Raw genomic sequence first — 19,977 nt, 5'->3', positions numbered from 1 at the left:
AGGATTCAGACTGAGTATATCCCAAAGATAGCTTTTAGGAAATCTTATGCTCATTATCAGTTCTTAGTGATGTCATTGGGGTTGACTAGTTCCTCAACCACGTTATTGTATTTGATAAACTGAGTATTCAGGCCTTATTTGGACTACTTCATTATCGTATTCATTGATGACATTTCTATGTATTTGAGGAGTAATGTAGAGCATGCACAACATTTAAGGGTCATGTAACAGACTTTGAGAGGTCATTTTCTTTTCTCCAAGTTCTCCAAGTATGAGTTTTTGCTTAAGTTAGTGACATTCCATGGCTATGTGGTGTCTATGGATGGAATTATAGTAGACACATCCAAAATTGAGGCGATTTATGATTAAGCTAAACCTTCATCCCTGTCTGAGGTTCATAGCAACATTATTTTGGCAAGTTATTTTAGATACTTCATTCAGGGCATTGCTACTATTTCATCCCCTAGGACTAGATTAACTCAGAAGGAGGTTACATTTTGATGGTTTGAGGAGTGTCAGTCGAGCTTTGAAAGGATCAATGATTTCCTTACTTCAGCCCTGTTTTAGCTCTTCCTATTGACGGTGAGTTATTCATAGTCTTTTGTAATACTTTTGGTTTTGGTCTTTGTTGTGTTTTGATGCAGTGAGGTCGTGTTATTGATTATTCTTCTTGACAGCTTAAGGTGCATGAGCGCAACTACCTTACTCATGATTTGGAGTTGGCAACGATAATTTTTAAGATAAATATTTGAAGGTATTACCTCTATGATGTGCATTGTGAGATTTTCACTGATCATCGTAGTCATCAGCACCTTTTGACCAAATAAGAGGTTAATGCTCGATAGTAAAGATAGATAGAGGTACTTAAGGACTATGATAATTCCACCTTGAATCATCTGGGTATACAAAATATGGAGTTGATACCTTTAGTCACAATTCAATAAGTATGGGTAGCTTAGCTTGTATCTTAATTTTTTTAAGGGCCTTTGGAAATGGATATTCAGTCGTTTGCCAACATGATGGTTGGCGTTGATATTTCAATTCAATGAAATATTTTAGCAACTGATGTAAGGCGGTTACATACTAAGGAGATTCCTATAGTTAAGGTTCAGTGGAGGCACTGCCCAGTGGAAGAGGTTACTTCGGATGTATTAAGAGACATATGGGCCCAGTCTCCACACCTGTTCGAGACTTCAAGTATTTCCTCATCTTTCTCTTTTGGCGACAAAATATCTTTTTGTTGTCGATATTGTAATGACTTACTCCAAGTCGTGTATAACTTGCTTTTTATAATTTCCTTTTGTTGTAGATATTGTAATTTCCTTTTTATCATTATAACTTTTCCATAGTTTCCCCTAGTCATTTATGACTTGCTTGAACTGATAGCTCGATTACCAAGCAATTTCTTTAGGTTTTTTTGAGTTAATTTCATGTTTCTAAATCTTCTCTTGTCTAAAATAGCCACTGGGAAAAAACCTCAATAAAATGATCTCAGATACAATTTCTGACTACGCCAGAAACTTTGGAATATCAATTTTAGACTATTTAGATCCTTGGTTCAGTTCCCAATGCACCAAGGCTCATTTAAAAATATTGTTTAGAAAGTTGAAACTTTGAAAGTTTGAGTGTGGGGCCCATATTTTGTCGAAATAACCTTAAATTGAAAATCTGACTTTACCAATTCATCTGGAATGTTGAATTTATTATGGTTACATAATTCATTTGCATATATTAGATTTTGAATGAATCCCGAGGCCTTGTTGAAAACTTGAAAAATTTTCCAAGTTGCTAGTAATGAAGCTTCTATGATCACAGAAAAGTCATCGTGATTGTACTATTGTGATCGCCATTAGGTCACTATGATCTTACAACTGTGATAGCGAGCACAAGACTGCTATAGCGCTATCTCTTTACCTGGTACAGGTATTTAAGGCCCCTTAGGCCACATTTTGGGCATTTCTCCCTCTTCATTGAGACCAAGAAACCCTGAAATGATGTGCTAAACTCAAATTGAGTCTTGGAAGTGTCTTGAGATCTTAGTAAACATATATTTTCATGATTAACATCGGATTTGAGGTATGAATCCTTCCATTTCAAGCTTAAATTTTTTGATTTCTTTACAAAAACCCCCCCAAATAGCTCGGGGCTTGATTTATCCCTAAATAAGCTTGGGTTTTACCTATTTCTTGAGTGTTTTGATTCCTTGATGGTGTATGAACATTGGGTTGACCTCAAAAATGTATTTTCCACAACTGGGGCACACTTGGTATGTTTGGTATCATTTTTGGACCCAAAGCACAATGGTGCAATATGGTTAGCGATGTTCTCATAACAATTTGGAGATTTTTTTTTTTATATCTTTGCATCTTGAAGAGGCTTCTTGAAATAGGAAAAAGGATGGTTTGGCGGATTGATGAGCATTCTTTGAATTTGAGGTAGGCTAGGTTTATCCTTGGTTAGAATGAGCTTTGTCATAGTATAATTGTGATATCTTGTTAGGTTGGGAGGAGTTTTATATATTGGTTTGATGATTACACATGACTTGTGGTTAGTTGGATAATAGTGGTTTTCTATATCTAAGAGTTTAATTAGATGCCTTAGCGTAGTTTGGTGTAGAAATGAACTTAGATAGTTGTAACACCCCATACTTTTACTTAGCTTAAATTTGTCCCAAAAATAGAGTAAACTTTCCGTCGATACCAAATTAGCCCAAATCCGACACCCGGGCGAAGAGTGTGAGCCATTTTAGTAAGACAATGTACCATCTGGTACTCTAGCCCGTCATAGAGGCAGTCCAAATATCTTTTGCCATTTAATGAACTAAGTATGCTACTTCTCTGTTTGATAAATTGTCTATGATAATGAAATAATGCCATTATTGCATGCTAACATGTATTCCCCATCCATGTACAATTTAATGCATTACAAGTGTTTGATAAAATTTCTCTATGAATGAATTATGACCAAGTGAACATTGTTATGTTAATCAAGATAATGCTTTGCTTTACATTTCATGCTATCAAGTCCTAGGGGTATATAATACCTAACAATTTAGTTATTTACCTAGATCTAGTGTCAGTAAAAGGATTGTATCAGTCATGTCACAATCAGTAGTACTCTCAGTCAGTTATAGAACTCAGTTAATTAGAGAACATAGAAAAACTTAGTAAACTCTGTATCAGTCCAGTTCAGTATGATTAGATCAATGTCCTTCAGTTGGGAGTAGGATTAAGCATGGAGCAAGCCTAGGGATGGGGTCTCACCCGTTAGCTAGGACTGGGTCCCTAGAAGCAATCCCTAAGTTCCAATAGTATGTAGCCAACGTGGTTAAGAGATGTCACCCATTAGACAGGACTGACATACTCAAGGATCACCTGCTAGTTTAGTACTGATCTCAAGGGTCACCCATTAGTTAGGAATGACTCCATTACAGTTGTTAGTACCCGTGGCACAGTGCTAACACCCTTCCAATTGGGATTATAGGTTGGATCCCGATTAGCTCAAATTGGGGCATGTCGGTTAGAGGATTACCTCCCGTAGTTTTAGTTTAAGTCTTTAGTTTAGAACTCAGTTCTATATTACAAAATCAGGACTATTAGATAAAGTCAATTAGTATCAGTCAAGCAGTTATCAGAAACTTCAGATATAAGTTACTTAGTTATCAAAACTCAGTACTTAGCTTCAAAAAAGCTCAGTTATAGTTACATATATGCATAATTTTACATATTCAGTATTTCAGTAGTTTCAGTTATCCATGTACTCTCATATTCAGTTACTCTATATCATTCAGTCAGTTACTGTTCATGCATATGAACCATTGTATTCAGCCTTTCCTCATCTAGTATACCGGTATATTCCCACGTACTGACGCACTTTTCTGTGCTATGATATTTCATATCATAGATTCGGACGCTCAGGTTCCTAGCCATGCATAGTAGATTCAGATTCGGATTGCAGCAGTTGATTTAGCATTGAGTTCTCATCATTCGAGGATATTCTATTATTTCATATTTTAGTAGTGTAGTAGTTCAGCAGTTGGGGGATTGTCTCATCAACTCCACTTTCAGAAAGATTTAGTTAGAGGCTTTTCATACTTTATTTTCAAGCAGTATTTAGTTTTAGTGATGTTATATTTTGTCAGTATTTAAGATATTTTGAACCTTATGGCATTTCAGCCTATCTTTTTGCATTAATTACAGTATTATTATTCAGTGCTCACAACAGATATCATTCATGGGTTAACTTATTATCCTTCGGGGTCATAAGCACCGTGTGACAACTATAGGGTAGTCCGAGATCTTTACAATGGTTTATTGGGGGATTTAAAAGTGGTCCTTGACTCATCTTAAGCCCAGATTGAGGTAGTCCTCATGAATTCCTAGAAAATGCCCTTTGAGGGAATATTGAAGAACCTTGGTAGTAAATTTATTTATAAGGCCATAATGAACTATTGTTTTTATTAAAGAAGCCCATGACCATATTATACATTATGCCATGGATGTGACTATTAATCGGGCTATTGATTATGTCATTGCTTAGATATTGAGTGGGATAACGAACACCTTATAGAATGGGCCCTTGACTCTAACATGTCTTAAGCCATAAAGTACGATATCAACTATGGTATGGGTAAGCTATAGATTATGACATTGATTTGCTATTTCACAAATTAGTGATAAACTTTTGTTATGTTAACAGTGGGCTAATGAATAGGTTATTTATGGGCCATTACTGATGATAATGCTTATGGTTATGCTCAAGGTCAAATAGACTAGATGTAAGACCCCACAAAATTCTCTCATAGTCTAAGCCTTAGAGTATGTCAAGAGAAGTGTAAATCCAATCCAAAAAGGGTGAGAAGTGTCTTCCCAGGTGTGAAATATTTTCAACCATGTAGAGCATTGAATAAGATTTCTATCGGTACCAATTTCGTCCAAATCAAGCATCGACAAGGAAGTTATGGCCATTTTACTGAAGGTAGTCGAAACCGCCCAGGTGCGACGGCTGGGTTAACAGACCATCGAGCTTGCGATGGACCATTTCCCATCCCGTCGCAACCAAGGTAGTGACTCCATTTCTTGGTCCAAGTGCAATGTCTAGGATGATGGACCGTCAAGGCTGCGACTGGCTATCGTTGGGACCGTCGCCGCTAAAGTAGTGCAACCTTATCCTGGCCAATGTACGGCAGACGATCCAACGGACCATCAAGGCTGCAACGGACCATCGCATTGAGGCAGTGTATTATTTTGCTGACCGATGTGCGATAGACGATCTGATGGACCGTCAAACAAAGCGAAGGACCGTCACTTCGACCATCGCAGCCCTCGTTCAGTAATTTTTTAACTCGGTTTTAAAAGGGCTTTTTGGTCTTTTTCTCACTCTTTTCATCCCCTATTTATATCCCATCGAGGCTTACAATATTATTATTTATCTTTAACATCAAAAACTAGGGTTTTTATAAAATCAAAACCCTTCTTTCTTCTTCAAGAGAAATCAAGAAATCAAGAATCTCTCCAAGGCCCTTCAAGAAAGAGTTTCCTAAGGTATGAAGATGTTGATTTTTGAGTACCTTTCATTCAAGAAGATCAAGAATCCTTTTATACATTTCAAAGATCTTATATTTCTAAATTTTCATGATTTATATGAGTTGAAATTGTTGTCCAGGCTATTATTTAATTTTGATTCATATTTGTTTACAAAGTTTTCAATATTTGACCCTAGTATGTGATATTCATGTGATGTTCATGATAAATCCTTTTCAAGTTGCTTGCTAAGTGATGTGTTCATGTCAATTAAGTGGAGAAATTGTTGAATAGGAAAAGCATACTCCCCATATGTTTGATAAAATACTTATGTGAAGGAATTAGAGCCATTATAGTATGATGACTAGAAATCACCAATTTTGTGCAAGCCCATGCATGCCAAGTGATTGTTGAAAAGCCTTAGTGAATGAATTATGGCATGATAGCATGAAATACCCTAATTATATGTTCTTTAATGCATGCTAAGTGTTTGATTCAAGACCTTGTTGAATGTAGTATGAGTCAATAGCATGTCTCCCTATGTTATTATATGTTTATGATTCCTAAATGCTTTAGGAGATGCTTTAGTGATTGGGATAGTGAATGGTGATGTTTTACTTTTATGTTATCGAGTGCTCGGGGTATTTATACCGGACAATTTAGCTGCAGTATAAAGCTAGTGTCAGTTTTCATAATAATCTTAGTCAAGCCACGATTCTTAGAACACAGTGAGTTACGAAACTCAGAACTCTCACACAGTTGCAGAACCTAAGAAATCCCAAAAATCTAAGTAATCTCAGTAATATCAGTGTCGCTTGTATTCTAGCCTTAGTTAAGTACTTAACTTCGATCTGGTAGTAATCAAGTGTTCAGTTCTGTCCTCAGTAGTATTCGAGTAATCTATGCCGAGCTTAGTATCATTTAGTCAGATGATGAGATTCAATAGTATTTCGACAGATACCAAACCTAGCAAATTAAGCATAATTCCGTCAGATCAGCTGAGAAACATGATTAGTATCATATTTGACTTAGTTTAAGTTCAATTAAGAATTAGTTCAGAGACTTTCAGTTGGGAGTACGAGCTAGCACCGAGCGAGTGCAGGGATTGCGGCTCCACATTAGAGAGGTAGTGTCATTAGGAGAAATCCCTATACTCCAAACTGCGCAACTAGTGTAGGATACAGTAGTTACCCATTATAAAAAGTCTTGTCACCTATTAGAAAAAGGCTTGACTATTATACTACCTTAGGCTTGACTTCTTGTGAGGGTTACCCGTTAGAGAGGCTTGACCAGAGAGGTCTTTAACCATGGAATAGTATTTAAACCCTTCTAGTAGTGGTTACAAGTTAGCACTCCTACAGTTGTAGTTTTAGTATTAGTCTTCAGAATAGAACTAAGAAATTAGGACTATCAGATACAATCACCTATATTAGTAAGGTACTCAGATATTTCCATTGATTTATGAACCACCCGCTAGATAGGCATGGTATCACATAAAGTTATCCAATATCAATATTATTAAATCCAAAGATCACCTGTTAGATAGGATTGATCTCAGTCTCAGATTCAATTGAGTAATCTCATTATTAGATCTAGAGATCACCCGTTAGATAGGCTTGATCTCAGTCTCAGATTCAGTTGAGTAATCTTCTTATCAGATTCAGAGATCACACATTAGATAGGATTGATCGCAGTCTCATATTCAGTTGAGTATTCTCATTATTAGATTTAGAGATTTTCTACTATATAGGATTGATCTCGAACATAATAATTTCTTATCATTAATAGTAGATTTAAGGATCATCCGTTATAGTGGTTTGATCTTAGATTCAGTCAGTCGAGAGTAGTAAGCTCAGCTTTTAATCATTAATATGAGTTGGCTCAGTTAATCAGTTTCAGTATCATCAATTTTCGAGATCACTCGCTAGATAAGGGTGATCTCAACTTCAGTACTCAGTTATTAATATCACAAAATTCAATTGTTCTGTATCTTAGTATTAGTAGTGAGTTTAGATTTTAATAAAGCAGTACTTGAAGTTGCAGTATTTTGAGTCACAATGATTTCAGTTATTATTTGTCCATTCATGCATGTGTTCTCATTCAGTACTCTCATGGTTATTTGGTTAAGTAATTGTTTATACATAAGCCCTTGTATTTAGTCTTACCTCATCTTCATACTCGGTACATTTCTGTACAGACGCATTTTTGCTATGGTATTTTATTTGACACCATAGGTTCAGAGGCACGAGGTCCAGAGTACCCCTAACAACTCAGTCCCTATTAGCAACAGTAGACATAGTAGTGAGTCCTCTTCCTTCGAGGATGATCCTTATTTTTTTATGATTGCATCAGACTTAGTTTATTTTCAGTAGACAGAGCTAGTTTGGGGCAAATCCCATCAACTCCACAGTTCAGACAATTTAGAGGTTTTTCGAACAGATGTATTAGTATTCAGTTTTTCGTTTTAACTATTTTTAGATGTTGTGAACCTTATGGTTAGTTTTCGCATTTATTATTTATGTTATGCAGTGCTTAGGTATGTATATTAGAAGAGATTTAGCTTGTGGTTCTTTGAGATGATGAGCACCGTGTGATATTTTGGTTTCAGAAAAATTAGGTCGTTACACTAGATTAGAGCCTTATCACTTATAAATTTCTTATTACATATATATACACTTATTGATAATGTGACATGGAGGATGAACGAGCAAATATGGAGGTATACTCTTCCTGCTTCTTCTTTTATTTTTATTTGTTTTATCCCTCGTGGGGCTTGTTCTTTACTTTAGACCTCGTAGGTCTTTTTCTTTCTTTAGCCCTGAGGGGGATTTCTCTTTATTATTGATATTAATATAGTTATTATTAAGATACTTTGTACAGTGGAAGAATATTATGATGATATGATGATACCCGATACTGTCGGATGATATTATAATGATATAATGATACATGATAGGGCCATAGGATATTATCATGATAGGTTCATATCCAGCAAGGTCAGAGGATATTATGATGATATGTTGAGACCCGAAAAAGTCGGATGATATTATGATAATGTGATGATACCTGGAAAGGCTAATGGATATTAAGATGATATGATGATTCCCAATATGACCGGAGGATATTATGATGATATGATTATACTTGGCAAGGACAGAGGATCATTATGATGATACATATATACCCGTCAATGCCGGAGAATGATTATTGATGTGCCTATGATTACATCTACCGATTTGAGTCCATCGATCCCTATATGTGGAAATTATATATTATTTATGATCATGTCAAGTTTGGTATAAGGAAGATATTTGAGACGTCGTTCATGGTTTTGTATTTATAAAGGTATAAAGTGGTATAGTTGTTGATTAAAGATTGAAAAGATTATTAGTGGTGAATATTAATTAAGAGGTTAATAATGAATTATGAATAAATATATATTAGAAATAATGAGTACTACGGGTATTGACAACTAGTATTAATGATTATTAAGCTATAATGATATTTAGCATAAATGAAGGATTATAGTATAGATGATTTATTGATTGTAATGATTAAATTGATGATGATGACTAGTTTTCTAAGGAGGGTTTGTTGATTAGTTATGCTAGTTACTAAATGGTGTTTAGCAATAAATTGAGTACTAAATAAGTGATGATTTGCGGTTATTGTATCAATGGTGACTAGTAAGCTTGTGATGGCCAACAACAAATATTGGCTATTTGATAAAAATGACTTAGTGATAAATTTTAGCTATGTTCTATGTATTGAATAGTGGTGAAGAATGAATAGTTGTTGACCCATGAATAGTGATTATGTGGTAAATAGTTGATAAATAACAATTAGAGGTCATAAGATGACTAGTGAGTAATTTGTATAGTAACTAAGCATTGGCTAGCTAATAAAGAGCTATTAGTGCGTATCAAGGATATAGTTGTCCAAATGATGGTATTGTTATTATTATGAATAAATTTTCATATGTTGTACAATTATGAATGTTGATGATAATTGAGGAAGGTTGGTGAATTTCCAATTGATGTTGATTGAGGAATGTTGGTAAATTGACCGATTCATGGTAAGCGTGGGATGGAAGTTAATTAATAATGGAGTTAGGATATATTGTTCATTAGATTCATTTACATTTTTATTGGGTGTACTCTCCAGTGGTATTAAGCGTTGTGATGAGTTCTTGACTTTATGTACCAAACGCACATGGGAGCCAACTTTGTACGAGTAATTGTTCACGTAGATGATTTTTTATACCTTATTTCTAAATTATCTAATTCTCACATACAATGATTTGGGATAGTTGGTGCCTTATGTCATACTATTATTCTTTTTTGATTACTTATTATATACAGTGTTAATGGAGATTATTCAGGTTCGATTCTATACCTTTATTTTGTTATGATTGTCTTACATATCTTTATATCATGATTTAGCTTAGCCGATTGATGATGCCTATTGAGTCTCCATTATTTTGGTACTCATACTACATTTTTGTACCTTTTTGGTGCAGATTTGAGTACTAGCTGTCGCTATTAATTACTGGTTGCTCAATGTTTGAATTCCTAAGATAAGGTGAGCTAGGGAGTTTGAGTCCCCCATTTTTCCTCTGTCTTTTATATTCAATCTTTAGTTTTTCAGACAACTGTATTGACTATATTCTAAGTCTTTTGTTTTGTACTATCTACATTAAATGCTCTTGTACTGGCTCTACCAGGTCATGGGATTGGTATCTTATGATGACTGCTAATCTGTATTAGAACACCATTTATTTATAACTTGTGTTCATTGATTTTAAAATAGAAAACTTAGTGAAAAGAACATGGTCAATAGAATTCAGAAAGATAGTTAGAAACTCCTGAGATTAATAAGTGTCACAATTATAAATATTATATAAGATTGACGAGCTGAGTTCATTAATCCCTATAGATTATTGATTAAGCTAATCTAAGTCTATTGATGAGATTATTGGTACATGTGGTGTATAGATACTACATTATAATGACCCTTTAGGCCATTTCCTTTATATATATATATATATATATATATATATATATATTTCATTTTGAGCCTTTGCACTCTGGCCACAAGTCATTTATGACTTGCCAAAACAATCAATTCAATTATCGTACAGTTTATTTTGGTTTTATGTTCATTTTCTTGTTTTAAAGATTTTGTTGTTAATAATGTCAATATCAATATTTGTACTAATAATGTAACCAATTTTTCAGTCAATATCGTCTAACTGGTTTATTTTCATAATCATAGGTTAAAACACAACACATCCAATTTTCTAGCTCACTATAAAATCATGATGAACTTAAATCAAGCTTAATGTTCCATAGCTTATTCAATCAAGATTTAAGAAAATCATAGTCATCAATAACAAGTATGTTCAAAATCTAATCAATAAGTTTTTCCGCTTATAAGCACACAAGAAAATAAATCAAATCTTAACTCAAATTAAGTAATCATAGTTTCATTCACTTACCCAACCTATATTTCTTAGACCAATGATGTATGGATTAATTACCAATATAATTGTTATTATGTTAAGGTATTCTACAGATTCATAGACACCACCCTATTGGTCGTTTGTTATATTTTTTATCCTTACTCAACATAAAATTCTAAAGTTTAGTTGTATATTCTATTCAAATCCCTCTCGCCTAGCAAAACTTTATTTTAGTATATCTATGTTATGAATTCATTTCCATTTTCATGATCAACTCCATGAACAAGATTAAAACAAATAAAAAACACAATCAAGATGCATATAACATCAATTTTGCCCCTTTATGTTATTAAATTAAGGTCCACAGGATATATACAAACCCATTCCACCATTGTCACGCACATTTACATTATTCGTCTTTCAGTTCCTCATACAAAGCACACAAACACATATTACACACCAAAGGAATAATTCATCAACATAATTTCTCTATTCTTAAATCTATTAATGATAATTCATATATTTTATATCCAAATGTCATTCTCACAGGCCAAATTGAGAATCTCTTATTAATTCTATATTATGCCTAAATTCACTAATCACAATCTACGAATTATAAAACCATAGCTTACCTCGACCTCATTTTTTTGAGAAGTTCATGCACCTTTGTTCTTTATCCTCAGTCCAGCAATTCTAGTTTAGAATCTATAAGGATGTTGATTAGCTTGCATTCCTTGAGAGTCTTGACTTTTTACTTATATAGCCTCTATCATAGGAATGGCCCTATGGGAACTTTTGGGAGAGAAACTTATTACAAGATCAAGTTTTTAGTTAAAATAGGATTTCATTCACATGCTCAGTAGTTCGTTACCAACTTAGAAGATGGACAACCACTACAGCAGGCTCAATGTAATGCCCATCAGACTATTGTAGCCACCCTTAGACCCACTCTTTAATATTTAACTCATAATGATTGTTAAACAAGCTAAATGCTTGACCACAGCTAATTCAAATATATGAAAAAATTCCTACAACATATATCTCAATATCAGTAGGATGGATCAATATATTAGATAGTAATTTACCAACAATTTATCCCCAAATGGACATTGATAATGTGAAGTAAGAGGTTGAAATGTTTCATCAAAAAATACTATTAGGTTTAATTTTTTTCTTATATCAAAACACCAAATACAATTACCTAACCTTCCTATTGAGGCCTTTAAAAATATTTAATATGTGGGATTGATATTACAATTGAATTAATTAACATTTTTTCATCCCTTGACAACTTAGAAAATGAATTTACTTACTTGAGTTCTCATGAGGAACTATAATATTCAGGAAGAAGGATTTAGCAATGGGTTTCAACACCACGAGTTAGCACAAAGTTCATAGGCAATGATTGTAGTGTCTAGAGGCTTGCTATAGCACCACTTCCAATGGTTTATAAACAAATTTAAGGGAAAGAATGGGGAAAATTTTAATGTTACACTTTTTGAGTCCCTCACTCTCTCAAATTTAAACTATCTCACTTCTTCTATCATCCTATGTTGATTTTTTAGGTAAATCTCTATATTCTTGCATCTATTTCCTGTAAGCCCTATATAAGACCCCATACTATTCTTAGCTCAGTTTATCTTCTAGTTGCATGCATAAAGGGCTTATGACCTGAAAATTTCACTAAGTGTTGCGGGCTTAGTCATCTTTAAGGCTTCTAAACTTGGATGATTTTTAACTTGGTCTTCCCAACTCTGAGATATTGGTTGTTAAGTTAATTCATATTCAGGGATGTAACGAGCATGTCTAAGACCAAGTTTCAGATTAACTTGGGCTTCCCAACTCTGAGATATCGGTTGTTACGACGATAAGGCAATATCATGGTAAGCTTGTTATGTCTAGTTATGAATTTAAATATCATAGGGGCAATTGGTTCTTTTCCCCCTCAACCTAATCAATCATAACCCGACTTAGGAAATAGTTAGGGAATAATTTTGCCCTTCTTATCCAATTTTCCTCCCAAGAAAATCATTCCCTTTCGCCAAGAACACAAAGTCAATTCCTTTATCCTTTAGAAATCAAGAATTCAAGCCAAGTGTAAGAACCTTCAAGAAAGCATCAATATTGGTTCTTATCATTCAAATTAAAAGCTTAAGGTATGTGAGGTGTTCATGCATAGGTCCCTTTTTCACCTATGGAGCCCATGAACCTTTTTTCGATTAAAAAATGGATTTTTCTATCATTATTGTATTTTATATTCCATAAGATGGTTTTAATTCATGTTTTCATGGTAATTTAAATGCAATTCAATTCATGTATGATCCAATGAAAGATTTCAATTCCTCAAGCTATGAATTTCAGTTTCCCATGTCTTAGCCAAGTAAATTTCATGTTTTTGAATTCTCATGATTAAACTACTCCAATTTACAAGTCTATGCTCTCCACATATCTGATGAAATGCCAATGTTTTGAGTTGAACCATGATTCAATACTATAGATTATGTTTAAATTTCATGTTTTAAGGATTATTCAGTGCTGGTAGGTTATGAATGCTCGATACCTACGTGTTTTACCTGATTTTTAGATTTTTAAGTTTCATACAGTTAAACTATGAATATTCCTATTTATTCAATTATTATGATAAGAATAAGCATTATTATAAATAATATTTAGTTAAACTTAGTTCAGTTCAATACTTGTGTCGGTTCAGGTGGGAGTAGGATTTAGCATCGAGCGAACCTATGAATGGGAGTCACCCGCCAGTTAGGAATAGCCCCTTAGTAGCAGTCCCTAAGTTCCAGAAGTATATAGCCAGCATAGTATTATGTAATGTCGTCCATAAGTTTAGGACCGACACTCTCTTAGGGGTCACCTGCCAGTTTAGGACTGACTCGCAAGTCCTTTGGGACATTAGATTAGTGGATCTTCAAAGCCAGTGTTAGTACTTTTGTCACGCTACTGACACCTTTAAAATAAGGGTTAAAGGTTGGACCCCAATTAGCTCAGATTAGGGCATGTTGGTTACATGATACCTCCTACAGTCTCAGTACAGTATTAAGTATATATACATTCAGCTCGGGTTTGCTTCACCAAAGAATACAGAATAACAATTATTTAGTTATACAGATTTTAGCCTTTTAGTTTATAGATTATTTAAGAAATATGTATATTCTTGGTTTTGCATCCTCAGATGTTACAGCTTTTATGTATTTATGCTCAGTTATTTTATGTTTTCAGTTAGTCCTTATCTCATATTCACAATATCCTATACATTTCAGCAAGACCTTATCTCATATATATCAATACATTCAAAATATAGATCACATAATCTTATTTCTTCTATGATGTATTATATCATAGGTTTTGATGTTCAGTTTCCTGATCGCGCTTAGATAGTTCAGCATACCCAGCAGCAGTAATGGTGAATCCTCATCCATCAAGGGCAGTATTAATTAATGTAGTTATTTCACTAGTTCTGTATTTTCAGTCAGTCAGTGTTAGTTAAGGGATTGTCCCATCAACTCCCAAGATAGTCATTTAGAGGCTTTTTAAACAATTAGACAATTAGATAGTCATTTAGTTAGTTTTTTAGCTTATCAGTCATTTCAGTATTATCAGTTATTTAAAATTAACAATTAGATTTTCAGTATTTCATTAGATGTTTCAGTCTTGTGTTTCATTAGATCTTCTATGTACGTGTACTAGTGTTACTTTTTTCAGTGCTCACATTAGGTACCAGCTCATGGGTTAGCTTGTAAGCACCATTATCACGACTAGGGGGTAGCCTTGGGTCATGACAAAACTTTGTATTAGATTCTAAGATTATTATGTATCCTAGGGAGTCTAAAATCCACAATAATTAGAGTCTTGAGCATGGATGTGAATCACACCACACTTATGGAAAAGAGGCTATACGAATTTTTAGGAAAAGTTTCCCTTTTACAGTATTCATGTCATGTGAATGAGCATGAGCTCTATTTAAACACTCTTTTTCACTTACCCTTCATTCTGTTTATAGACTATGCCTCCTAAAAAAATAATGGAGGAAAGAATGGGGACCAGCCCGTACCTCCGTCGATTCGGGAAGATCCCCTGAATGAACATGTCTCTTATGCTGACTTTGACCTTGTTAAACTATGTCTGTCACTCACTAGAGGCCCAAGAAACAAATAAAAGATATGTACAAATGAGATATCCAACAACAATAACAACCAACGAGCTATTGCCCCAGCCAGTCCAATGGTAAATACAACTATAGCTAGGATTTGGGATTTCACTTGGGTGAATCCTCCTTTGTTTTTGAGATTCAAGTTCAAAGAGGATCCACAGGAATTTCTTGATATGGTTTATAATGTGAAAGATGTTATGGGGGTCATGTCAAGTAAAAATGCAGAAATGGCTTCTTATTAGTTGTAAAATGTGGCTCACACTTGGTTCAAGCAGTAGAAAGGGGACCACGATGATGATGCAGGGCCTGTTGAGTGGAAGGAGTTTACGACATCTTTCTTAGACAGGTTCTTTCAATTAGAGTTGAGGGAAGCTAAGGTGTAGGAGTTCATATATTTGAAGCAAGGTAATATGAGTTTGAAGGAGTACTCTCTTAGATTCACCCAGTTAGCAATGTATGCTCCAAATGTGGTAGTTTATAATAGGTCTCAAATAAGTAAGTTTGTATCTAGTATAGCTGATAGTATGGTAGATAAGTATAGGACTATAATTTTGATTAATGACATTGACTCTCTTTTGTAACTCTCTATATAGAAGTAAATTTTTGTGTCAACCCTAAATTTTAGTAGAAAATTTCTTAGTGTCTATCCTAGTAGGTGAATCTATCATAGCCAAATGGGTATATTGAAATTTCCCAATTATAGTATCTCAGAAAATCACCTCAATTGATCTTGTAGAGTTAGAGATGACTAATTTTGATGTTATTCTCTACATGGATTGGATCCACTCATGTTATGCCTCAATTGATTATAGAAATAAAGTAATTCAATTTTAGTTTACCAATGAGCCAGTCCTTGAATGGAGTGGTAGTAAATCTGTTCTTAGGGGTTATATTATTTCGTATCTTAAGGCAAGAAAAATGATATCTAAGGGGTGTGTTTACCATCTTATCTGATTTAAACACTTTAGTTTTGAAACTCCAAGTTTCGAGTACATTAAACTGGTAAGGGAATCTCCAGAAGTGTTTCTGAAGATCTTCCTAGAGTTTCTCTTGAGAGTGAAGTTGACTTTGCAATAGATCTCCTTTAAGATAACCAGCCATACTCTATTCCACCCTAGAGAATAGCTCTTGTCGAGCTTAGGGAATTGAAAAAATAGTTAAAATATCTCTTAGATAAGGAATTCATTAGGCCCACTATTTCCCCTTGGGGTGCTCCTATTTTTTTCATGCAAAAGAAAGGCAGTTCTCTCAAAATGTTCATCAATTACAAGTACTGGGTGTATTTATGCATTCTAGCGTCACTATTCTACCTTTTTTAGCCTTGTTTTGATGATGATTCATGTGATATATTAGTTGATAATAAGATAAATGTGTATCAAAGTGTTAAAGAATCTTTTTATGATGTTTAAAGTGAGTTCCAAACAAGTTTGTACTTAAAAGATTCGTTTACAGTTCTACTTGGAAAACTAGGTGTTACTAGCTTTAGCTAGGTGCTTGTCTTGTTGATTTCAATGTATTATATTGTGTTTAAAGTGTTCCTAATGATTTTAATGTGTTATTATGAGGGAGTAACTTGTTGTTAATGATAAAATTTCAATCTGAATCAGTCTACAGCTGGAGCAATAAGTAAAAGACTAATGCTAACTAGCTATGTTTAGCTCTTGTTTTGATTCATCATTATGCATGTTGTGTTGTGTTTCTCTATTAATTCCTTTGGTATGATTTTGTAGGAGGCATTTGAATCTGAGTATGATGTTATTTTGATATTAAATAAGCTTGTAATTCATGGGAAATACGCCACAATACAAGGAATCAAGAGTAGAGACAACACTTAACTGAATTTCGGAGAGCAAATTATTGTAGCTCTAGGCGATATTGAGGTGCCGCCATAATTAAAGAGGGGCTATATCCAGGGGACCGTACGTATAGTATGGATGAACCCAGGGAACCACCCCACCAACTTCCAGGCTCAACATCTGAAGCTTTTCAATGCCAAAACGGATTAGGCTTGCTTCTATACAATAAATAAATGTTGTATCACATTTTTACAAACCTTTGGACATCTTGGAGCATTGGATGCTACCACAACTTCTTTCGAGGTTTTATCATTCTTTAATTTAGTTTATTTATGGTTTGTATCATCTATCTAAGAGATTAGATGATGAATATTTCCATTAAAGGCTAAACTCCCTCTCCGGGGTTAAGGCCACGATCATGACTACTTTCTTTTTGAATTAATTTCATTTAAGTTGCTTATCATTATTAATTGTTTGTTTATTATTGTTTTAACTATTTTAAGGATTAACTGCCTTTAGGGAATAGGGAGATAGAACATAGGAATAAACAAAGTATTATTTCTATTTTTTTTTATGAAATAAGGAATTCCAATTAGCATCTAGGACAGAGATGTAATTATATGCCTTAATTGATTCAGAATTAGGATGATATCTTAATACACTTTATTGGATTATTAGATCTCCACTGAATTATGTAGTTATAATATTGGAGTTTGGTAAATGGTTAAAGGTTGGGAGACTATAATCGTGCAATTAATACTATGAATCAATGACCAAGATAAGCAATTTAATGAATGAAGTTCAATAGCACAGTAGGATTTTTTGTAATCCTTGACTTGGATTTATCCATAGATTGTCCTAAGTCATTACATTACTGCAATAGTTTAGTTTATTTTATTTTTAATTTACAATTCTAAAACTCTATTTTTTACCCTCCTTAATTGGTTAAACTAAAATTTGATAGTCGACGAATACAAGTACCTGAGAGATCGATACTTGGTCTTTCTTGAAGCCACTTTACCACTTGATCAGACCATGTATACTTGCGTGTGCGCTTGGGAGCTGTCAAGCTTTTTCCACCCTTATCGGGGACTTGTAACTAGGCAACTATCTTATTTTTAGTTTTTCTATATCGAATTGTAAATATTTTTCTATATCTTTTGATATGTCAACCTCAGATAGATGGTTTCCAAGTGATGACAATTCTATATGGTGTATGGTTTATGGAAAATATGGCAATTCTAAATATATGTGTGTTGAAACTCTGATTAAGTTAAGTTTGTGGTCTATGATAAAAGGCAATACTATATGAACGCTAACAATCAGCAGCGGTAGTTGCAATAGCCATAAGTTCAGAATTACCAGGCCCTGATACAAACGAGCACTATGGAAGAAATGCTAAAACAACTACTAGCTGATCAAGCACAGTTGTCATTAGACATAAAGAGTAATGTGGATATTTTAAAGCGTAAAAAAATTATAATAAGGAACTTGATGATGAAGGTAGGGCAAGTACAACAGGTATATAATACCAGACTTCAAGGTGAATTGTCAAGTGACAGTGAACAAAAAGTTGAATCACTTTGAGGAATCGTAAGGAGCTCAATAAAGAACCTTCAAAGACAACTAAGTTGGTAGATGAAGGTTTGACATCCCAACCTATTGAAGACAAAGTTGTTGACAATTCGAGAAAGTTTGAGTACTAGAAAACTGAAATTGTTGAAATTGTTAAGGAGATGCCACCACCACCATATGACATGTAACCATTCAATTTTCATTTTTCTTTTGAAATTGAAATTGAGAAGGTAAATAAAAGTGAGGGTTCTAATGATAGTGTAAATTTTAATGTGGGACTGGTTGGGCCTCATTCAAAGCACTTTTCTATATTATGTTTAGTTGATATCTTTTCTTGGGAATTATTTAAAATGGTTGAAAAGTGTAAAGATGAGGAATAAGAATCCTATATTTTTGATTTTACATAGAACAAGCAACATGAAAATACACCTTAACTCGAGGCTGAGGGTTTTACCATGCATCATCTATTACACAATTTCTTAATCTTTGTACCACCTCCCTATGATCGAGATAAGAAGATGGATGTGATGTTATGGTAAAATTTATAAACTCAAGGTGGAGGAAAAATTTGATTGGGTCGTGCTGCGACACTGAATCAAGCACTACTTGGGAGGCAACCAAGTTAATTAGGTATATTTCTTTTCAGTATTTTAGTTTTTATTTCACATATTTTTTGTTTTTTGTTGAGTTTCAGGATAATGGGAAGTCTGCATACAATAAACTTGAGCTAAACAGAATGGCAAAAACTGAGTGTAGGGTCCCATGGATCTTATTTATGTGTAATGATGCAACTAGCTAGGCCTAGAAGCCTCAGGGAGTATTTCTATCTCTTGTTTTTAAAAGTTTACTTCGGGGACAAAGTAGTGTTTTAAATGTTGGTGGGAAATTCTCAAATTTAATTTTTGACCAATTTAAATTTTTTTGTATGAGATATACTTGGTGGTGCTATTTTTATAACATGATGCATGTAGGTTTGTTTATAAAAGCATGTTGATTGAATGAATTGCTATTTTGAGACTCTTAGGCTCATGTTTATGACTCTTGTACTTTTTGACTTAAATTTGAATTTGTGCTATTGTTTGGTTACGAGTCTATCATGATCCTATTGAGTTGAGTATATGCTATGTAAGTGTGAGATTTTTATATATTTTTTGTTGCAAATGATGTCTAGACCTTGCTCGCTGCATGTGTGAAGCAAAATAAAGAATGTGGATTTAGGAGATGATATAGGTATTTCTTTGATAACCTTGTTTATACCTTCTATTTGTCCTACTAATTATGCATTATCCTAGTTAACCCCCATTAAGCCTTTAGCTTTATCTTTGGTAGCTTCATATGTAGCCTAATTTCCTTCTTTGATTAACCATAGTATGATCCATAAATCTCCTAAGTGCTTTTACAAAAAAGAAATAATTGAGAAAGGAGTTTGAGAATTTGAAGAAGAAAAAGGTGAAA

This window comes from Capsicum annuum, chromosome 3 (assembly GCF_002878395.1).
Source record: "Capsicum annuum cultivar UCD-10X-F1 chromosome 3, UCD10Xv1.1, whole genome shotgun sequence".
Classification (NCBI taxonomy): Eukaryota; Viridiplantae; Streptophyta; class Magnoliopsida; order Solanales; family Solanaceae; genus Capsicum; species Capsicum annuum.
This window is presented reverse-complemented; position numbering follows the sequence as displayed.